We start from the raw sequence: 9,106 nt of genomic DNA, 5'->3' as shown, positions 1-9,106 counted from the left end.
AAAAGGACAAATTCTTAGAAAAGCACAACCTTCTAAGACTGAACCAGGAAAAAATAGAAAATATAACCAGACCAATCACAAGCACTGAAATTGAGAATGTCATTACAAATCTTCCAACAAACAAAAGCCCAGGACCTGAAGGCTTCACGGGCAAATTCTATCAAACATCTAGGGAAGAGCTAGCGCCTATTCTTTTCAAACTCTTCCAAAATATAGCAGAGGGAGGAACACTCCCAAACTCATTCTATGAGGTTACCATCACCCTGATAACAAAACCAGACAAAGATGTCACAAAGAAAGAAAACTACAGGCCAATATCACTGATGAACATAGATGCAAAAATCCTCAACAAAATACTAGCAAACAGAATCCAACAGCACATTAAAAGTATCATATGCCATGATCAAGTGGGGTTCATCCCAGGAATGCAAGGATTCTTCAATATATGCAAATCAATCAATGTGATAAATCATATTAACAAACTGAAGGAGAAAAACCATATGATCACCTCATTAGATGCAGAAAAAGCTTTCAGCAAAATTCAACACCCATTTATGATAAAAACCCTCCAGAAAGTAGGCATAGAGGGAACTTACCTCAACATAATAAAGGCCATGTATGACAAACCCACAGCCAACATCATTCTCAATGGTGAAAAACTGAAACCATTTCCTCTAAGATCAGGAACAAGACAAGGTTGTTCACTCTCACCACTATTATTCAACATAGTTTTGGAAGTTTTAGCCACAGCAATCAGAGAAGAAAAAGAAATAAAAGGAATCCAAATCATAAAAGAAGAAGTAAAGCTATGACTGTTTGCAGATGACATGATACTACTATACATAGAGAATCCTAAAGATGCTACCAGAAAACTACTAGAGCTAATCAATGAATCTGGTAAAGTAACAGGATACAAAATTAATGCACAGAAATCTCTTGCATTCCTATACACTAATGATGAAAAGTCTGAAAGAGAAATTAAGGAAACACTGCCATTTACCACTGCAACAAAAAGAATAAAATACCTAGGAATAGAATTACCTAAGGAGACAAAAGACCTGTATGCAGAAAACTATAAGACACTGATGAAAGAAATGAAAGATGATACAAACAGATGGAGATATATACCATGTTCTTGGATTGGAAGAAACAACATTGTGAAAATGACTATACTACCTAAAGCAATTTGCAGATTCAATGCAATCCCTATCAAACTACCAATAGCATTTTTTCACAGAACTAGAACAAAAAATTTCACAATTTGTATGGAAACACAAAAGACCCCGAATAGCCAATGCAATCTTGAGAAAGAAAAACAGAGCTGGAGGAATCAGGCTCCCAGACTTCAGACTATACTACAAAGCTACAGTAATCAAGATAGTATGGTACTGGCACAAAAACAGAAATATAGATCAGTGGAACAGGATAGAAAGCCCAGCAATAAACCCACACACATATGGTCACCTTATCTTTGATAAAGGAGAATATACAATGGAGGAAAGACAGCCTCTTCAATAAGTGGTGCTGGGAAAACTGGACAGCTACATGTAAGAGAATGAAATTAGAACACTCCCTAACACCATACACAAAAATAAACTCAAAATGGATTAAAGACCTAAATATAAGGCCAGACACTATCAAACTCTTAGAGGAAAACATAGGCAGAGCACTCTATGACATAAATCACAACAAGATCCTTTTTGACCCACCTCCTAGAGAAATGGAAATAAAAACAAAAATAAACAAATAGGACCTAATGAAACTTAAAAGCTTTTCCACAGCAAAGAAAACCATAAACAAGACGAAAAGACAATCCTCAGAATGGGAGAAAATATTAGCAAATGAAACAACTGACAAAGGATTAATCTCCAAAATATAAAAGCAGCTCATGCAGCTCAATATCAAAAAAACAAACAACCCAATCCAAAAATGGGCAGAAGACCTAAATAGACATTTCTCCAAAGATGATATACAGATTGCCAACAAACACATGAAAGGATGCTCAACATCACTAATCATTAGAGAAATGCAAATCAAAACTACAATGAGGTATCACCTCACACCAGTCAGAACGGCCATCATCAAAAAATCTACAAACAATAAATGATGGAAAGGGTGTGGAGAAAAGGGAACCCTCTTGCACTGTTGGTGGGAATGTAAATTGATACAGCCACTATGGAGAACAGTATGGAGGTTCCTTAAAAAACTAAAAATAGAGTTACCATACGACCCAGCAATCCCACTACTGGGCATATACCCTGAGAAAACCATAATTCAAAAAGAGTCATGTACCACAATGCTCATTGCAGCTCTATTTACAATAGCCAGGACCTGGAAGCAACCTAGGTGTCCACCGACTGATGACTGGATAAAGAAGATGTGGTACATATATACAATGGAATATTACTCAGCCATAAAAAGAAATGAAATTGAGTTATTTGTAGTGAGATGGCTGGACCTAGAGACTGTCATACAGAGTGAAGTAAGTAGAAAGAGAAAAACACATACCGTATGCTAACACATATATATGGAATCTAAAAAAAAAAGTTTCTGAAGAACCTAGGGGCAGGAGAATAATAAAGACGCAGACATAGAGAATGGACTTGAGGACATGGAGAGGGGGAAGGGTAAGCTGGGACGAAGTGAGAGAGTGGCATGGACATATATGCACTACCAAATGTAAAATAGATAGCTAGTGGGAAGCAGCCGCATAGCACAGGGAGATCAGCTCAGTGCTTTGTGACCACCTAGAGGGGTGGGTTAGGGAGGGTGGGAGGGAGATGCAAGAGGGAGGGGATATGGGATATATGTATACGTATAGCTGATTCACTTTGTTATAAAGCAGAAACTAACACACCATTGTAAAACAATTATACTCCAACAAAGATGTTAAAAAATAAATAAATAAATTAGTTACAGAAAATAAATAAATAAAAATAAAAATCTGGTCCTTTAAAAAAAACTACTGTGAAGAGCTTTTTTTTTTTTTTTTTTTTTTTATCTTTGGCTGTGTTGGGTCTTCGTTGCTGTGTGTGGACTTCTCATGGCGGTGACTTCTCTTGTTGCGGAGCACGGGCTCTAGGCACGCAAGCTTCAATAGTTGTGGCACCCGGGCTCAGTAGTTGTGGCTCACAGACTCTAGAGCGCAGGCTCAGTAGTTGTGGCGCACGGGCTTAGTTGCTCCGTGGCCCGTGGGATCTTCCCAGACCAGGGCTCGAACCCATGTCCCCTGCATTGGCAGGCAGATTCTTAACCACTGCGCCACCAGGGAAGTCCCTGTGAAGAGATTATTAACAAAATTATTAAAATTGGTAGAACTGCATAATGAACAGGTCTAGATGCTCCTCCCAGAAGTGAGCAAAGACGTGTCCAGCTGGTACTCAGGGCCGCCAGGAGCTGTGGTCTGGCCTGGAGAGAGTCTCGGACCCGTAATGAGTCAGAGTCCACACATTCCAATTACCTAATGAGCCCACATCTGTCCCTTCACATGTAAAATGGATATAATTATACCTACTTTGCAGGATACTTATAAGGATAAATTAGAGGGCCTGTCACTATTGTGAGCATTCAAGATATGGGATTATTATTATCAGCAGAGGGTAAAAGTGCACACCATTACTGGCAATTAAACAAATGGAAATTATGACAATTTAAAGGTAACATGACATATCTATTAAAGTAGCAAAAAGATATCCAAATTCACAAAAGGACTTGAACAAGAATATTCATAGCAGCTTTATCCATAATTTCCAAATCCTGGAAAGGGCCCAGGTGTCCATCAGTGGATAAACAAATTGCGATATATTCATGCAATGGAATACTTCCCAGCAATAAAAAGAATGACACACTGATACATGCAAGAATATGGATGAATAGCAAAATCATCATGCAGAGTGTGAAAGAAGCCTTGCAAATGACTTCCTACTGGATGATTCCATTTTTATGGAATTCTGGAACTCTAGAAAAAAACTGATCTGTGTTAGAAAAAATCAAAATAGTGGCTGCTTTTGGAGGAGGGGGTCAGGGATTGACTAGGAGGGGTCATGAGGAAACTTTCTGGACTATGGGAATGTTCTATATCATGATATGGATTTACATATGCATTTGTCAAAACTCAGCAAAGGTACCTTAAGGTCTGTGCATTTCATTACATATATATACCTCAAAAGGGAAAACTATAAACAAATATTGAATTCTAGTTAGTGATGAGCACGCTGAAGTATGTGAGAGGAAGTGAACTGGTGTCTGCAATTTACTTTGAAATGTGTAAAAAATGAGATATATTACTGGATGGCTAGATTGGTGGATATGTGATAAAGCAACTACAGTGAAATATCAAGGGTAGAATTTAGGTGGTGAGTACTCACTGTTAAATTATTTTAGCTTCTCTGCATGTTTGAAACTTTTCATAATAAAATATTAGGACAAAAACAAGAATTAGGACATTGGTAGAAGCTGAACTCATTGTACATGGTGGCCCTGAAAATATAGTATTGATCTTTCTGTGGAATGTTGCTGCCATTTGTACGTATTTTGACCGGATAACTCCACATAAGGGTAATATATCCCCAAGAAATAACTATAAAGTGGGGGAAAGAAACATGAAAGAAGAGAATAAGAAGCGGGGGGAGGAGGGAGGGGGGAGGGGAGGCAGAGAAGAAAGTTCACTTCTGAACTACGTACCATAGCGAAACACTGGGAATACCACAAATGCTCAACAGGAGAGGAATGGAAAGACATATGATGGCACATTTATCTGGAACATAATAAATGATTAAAATGACAATTATCAGTCAAACGCACTATTTCCACATCTGAACTGTATATGTGAAAAATTGACAAGAAAAACCAGTAGAATTCAAATTAATATGTTCACACTGATTAATACTGAACATGGGTACTCATTCATTTTCAATAAACATTTATTAAGCTCTTTTCTGCACCAAACCCTGGGGAGCCAGCAATGGAAAAGATTCAGGGCCAGCCCCTGGATCCCACTGTCTTGTGAATGGGACGTGGACCTGTAAGCCAACAATGACAAAACAGTGAGAACGTTATTGTAATAGAGGCATGAAGAGGGCATTGACCATATTCTTGGTGAAAATTTTGGAAAACGCTTGAATGGTATGAATTGGTTTCAATTTTCTTTTCCTTTTCTGTGTTTCTCAAGTGCACAGCTTTGCTGTTTTAAGAGGGGGTTCACCTTTTACCTCCCTCCTCGAAAGATTGGTGAGGCTTAACAAACAAGAACTTGCTTCTGAATCCCTGCTGGGTGACCAGGACACTTAACACTGGCATCACATAGCAGCCGTGGCCATATTACTCCTGCCTGGAAAAGGGCAAAAAATTCCATAATTCTTAGAGTTTCCATAATTCTTAGAGACACCTGGGTGGCAGTCTTTTCCGGGTTATTGCAGCTTTGGCATTTACCCAGAACCCACGGCGCACACCTTATCACACCATATGCCTCTGAAAGGTGTCCACTTTCAAACACCTGTGCGGTACTAACTCCTCATATCTTTCACATATTTACCCTGACCAAAGTGCTTTCACATGCCTTTTCTCATTCCATCCCTGCAGTGACGGATGAAGCAGATTAACTAAATTGATTTTATAGTTGAAAGATAAGGATCATGTTAAAGGACAGCAAGTGCCTGAAATCTAGGAATTCCAATTCCAAATTCAGACTGTACCTGTTACATAAGGGTATGTGTACACACATATATCTATATACACTTTCCATACGTCCCTCTTGAAACCTGTCTGTAGAACACACCCCATCCTTTGTGGTTATAACTTTGCAGCTCTGTTTTGTGTGACTACATCAAAACCTTAATTTCTTTTTTTTTTTTAACATCTTTATTGGAGTATAATTGCTTTACAATTGTATGTTAGTTTCAAAAACCTTAATTTCTTCTTCCACCTTCAACAGGCCTTTTTGGACCCTCATGTATCACCTTACCCTAAAGAAGGGAGGGAATATTTCTTGAGATTTTACCAAATCCCAGCCACTGGATCAGGTACTCAGCGTGTGTCATCACATTTTACCTTCAAAATAGCCCTGTGAGGGCAGCATTATTCTTCTCATTTTACAAGCGTGGCAACAGAGCCTCAGATTCCTAAGGTAACTTGACCAGTGTGACACAGGTAATAAGAGATGGTTTTTCTTGGAGAATAAACAGCATTCTTTTAGGCTTTATCTTTTAGAATAAAACCACTGGGATCAATCCTATTTCAAATTAAAACTTTTCACTGCAGTAAAAATGGCACAAACTCATTTTATAACAGAAGAATCAGTCACCCATTTGTACTAGGTTCTGGGGAAGCAAAATGCTTGCAGTCTGGATAAAGGGTTAATTTTAATTCATTGATTTTTCCCCCCTGTTTTAATCCCACAGCTTATAAATAACATTAGCAGTGGCTTGGATTTATTTTTGCAGCCTCCAGGAGACCTTGGGCTCAGGGTGACCTCCCAGGGGCCAGACTTGCTCAGCAGTGTGGCTGAGTGATGAGACCAGGCTGCTAAGGATGGGTGGGCATCCTGGGATGCTCCGCTTGGCACCTCTGAGCTGGCACAGGTGCAAGTCTGCAGCCAACCTTCCTCAGCCTGTCCTCTTTGCCCCAGGCAGCTGCTGTCCTGCCCTGGAAGAAGATACACCAGGGAAGAAAAGGGGGCAAGAGGGTTAGAGAGTGGGCGGGGTGCTACAGGGGCATCCCAGATAGGGCACCTCCGCTGTGAACCCAGTTTCACGTTCAGGGTTTGTAAATACAGCTCCAAACTAATGGCTCAGCGACCTGAGCTCTGCCATCTCATCTCCAGGTTGTGTCACCTGCACGGCCATGGAAGGACATGGACTGTCACTCGGGCGTTAGGACCTACTGTCCTCTGTTGGCCAGAAGGCGGTCCAATTGCCCTGACCTAACTGCAAAAAAAGGCCGAGGAACGTGGCCTTCGTGTGTGTGCAAAGGAAGGAAAAGGGAGCTGTAGGCATCCGGCCAGTTTCCTGTTTCCTGTTTTACATGGCAACCCATCCCAAGCCCACACACTTAATCCCCTTTACCTCATTTTCAATGTTTTTCTTTCCCACAGCTCTTCTTTTTAACACATTGCATATATTTATGTATATATTTATTTCTTAGGTTCCTGTCAGTCCTCCCCCACAAATCACATAGACTCCGCTAGGTTAGAGATTTTTGTCTGTTTTGTTCACGGGCCCAGAAGAGTAGCTGGTACGTATGTTGGTTAAACAGAGGTTGCCCGGGTGCTACCGAAGTGCCACACGTTCCCCACACCCTCTCTTTCTGGCTCCATTGTTTCTCCATCACCTGCCTGCCAGCAGCCTGTTCATCCTTAAAAATTCAGCCATGAGGGCTTCCCTGGTGGCGCAGTGGTTGGGAATCCGCCTGCCGATGCAGGGGACGCGGGTTCGTGCCCCGGTCCGGGAGGATCCCGCATGCCACGGAGCGGCTGGGCCCGTGGGTCATGGCCGCTGAGCCTGCGCGTCCGTAGCCTGTGCTCCGCAACGGGAGAGGCCACAACAGTGAGAGGCCCACGTACCGCAAAAGAATCCACCTGCCAACGCAGAGGACACGGGTTCAAGCCCTGGTCCAGGAAGATCCCACATGCCACAGAGCAACTAAGCCCGTGCACCACAACTACTGAGCCTGCGCTCTAGAGCTCACGAGCCACAACTACTGAGCCCACGAGCCACAACTACTGAAGCCCGTGCACCTAGAGCTGGCGCTCCTGTTCGCAATGAGAAGCCCACGCACCACAACTAGAGAAAAAGCTCACTCGCAGCAACGAAGGCCCAATGCAGCCAAAAAAAAAGTGTGTTTACCGAATGGGAGAAGATATTTGCAAATGATATATCCAATAATGGGTTAATATCCAAAATATATAAAGAACTCATACAACTCAACAACAAAAGAAGCCTGATTTAAAAATGGGTAGCTGCGCTAAATAGACATTTTTCCAAAGACATACAGATGGCCAGCAGGCACATGGAAAGATGTGCAACATCACTAAATATTAAGGAAATGCAAATCAAAACCACAGTGAGATATCACCTCATGCCTGTTAGAATGGCTGTTATCAAAAAGACAAGAAATTACAAGTATTAGTGAAGATGTGGAGAAGAGGGAACCCTTGCGCCTGTTGGTGAAAATGTAAATTGGTGCAGCCGCCATGGAGACCAGCATGGAGGTGCCTCAAAAAATTAAGAACAGAACTATCATCTGATCCAGCCATCCCACTTCTGGGTATTTATCCAAAGAGCACAGAAACACTAATTCGAAAAGATACATGCACCCCTATGTCCATAGCAGCATTATTTACAGCAACCAAGATATGGAAACAACTTAAGTGCCCTTTGATGGATGACTGAATAAAGAATATGTGATACACACACGTGTGCGCGCACACATACACACACTCGCATATATGCAATGGAATATTACTCAGCCATAAAAAAGATGAGGTCTTGCCGTTTGCGACACGAACGGGCCTTGAGGGTGTTATGCAAAATAAAATTAGAGAAATTAGGGAAAGACAAATACCGTATGATTTCCCTCATAGGTGGAATATGAAAAACAAAGAAACAAACACACACACAAAAATAAATAAATAAATAAATGAACAAAGCAAACACAAAGAAACATATTGATACAGAGAGCAGACGGGTGGTCACCAGAGGGGAAGCGGGAGGGGGGAAATGGGTAGAGAGGATCAACGGTGTGGTGACGGATGGAAACTACATTTTCAGTGGTGAAAATTACATCTATAGGGTAAATAGAAGTGGAAATACAGTGTTGTGCACATGAAACTTATATAATGCTCTAAACCAATGTTACCTCAGAAAAAAAATTACCTTGGAGGAGGAGGATAAATGAAACAAGGTGGGAAGGTATTTACTATACTACCTGGTGAACTGGGGTGACAAGAGGTGCATCACACTGTTCTCCCTACCTTTGTGTATACTGGAAATTTCCGTAATAAAAGCAAACAAGGTGATGAAGCCACCTGTGCCCTGCCCAGTCCCTGTGATGCTGCCCCACCCTCAGCCCAGGTCCAGCTGTAACACATCTCACCTTTCAGGTTCCAACA

This window comes from Lipotes vexillifer, unplaced genomic scaffold (assembly GCF_000442215.2).
Source record: "Lipotes vexillifer unplaced genomic scaffold, Lipotes_vexillifer_v1.1 scaffold390, whole genome shotgun sequence".
In the NCBI taxonomy this organism is placed as follows: Eukaryota; Metazoa; Chordata; class Mammalia; order Artiodactyla; family Lipotidae; genus Lipotes; species Lipotes vexillifer.
This window is presented reverse-complemented; position numbering follows the sequence as displayed.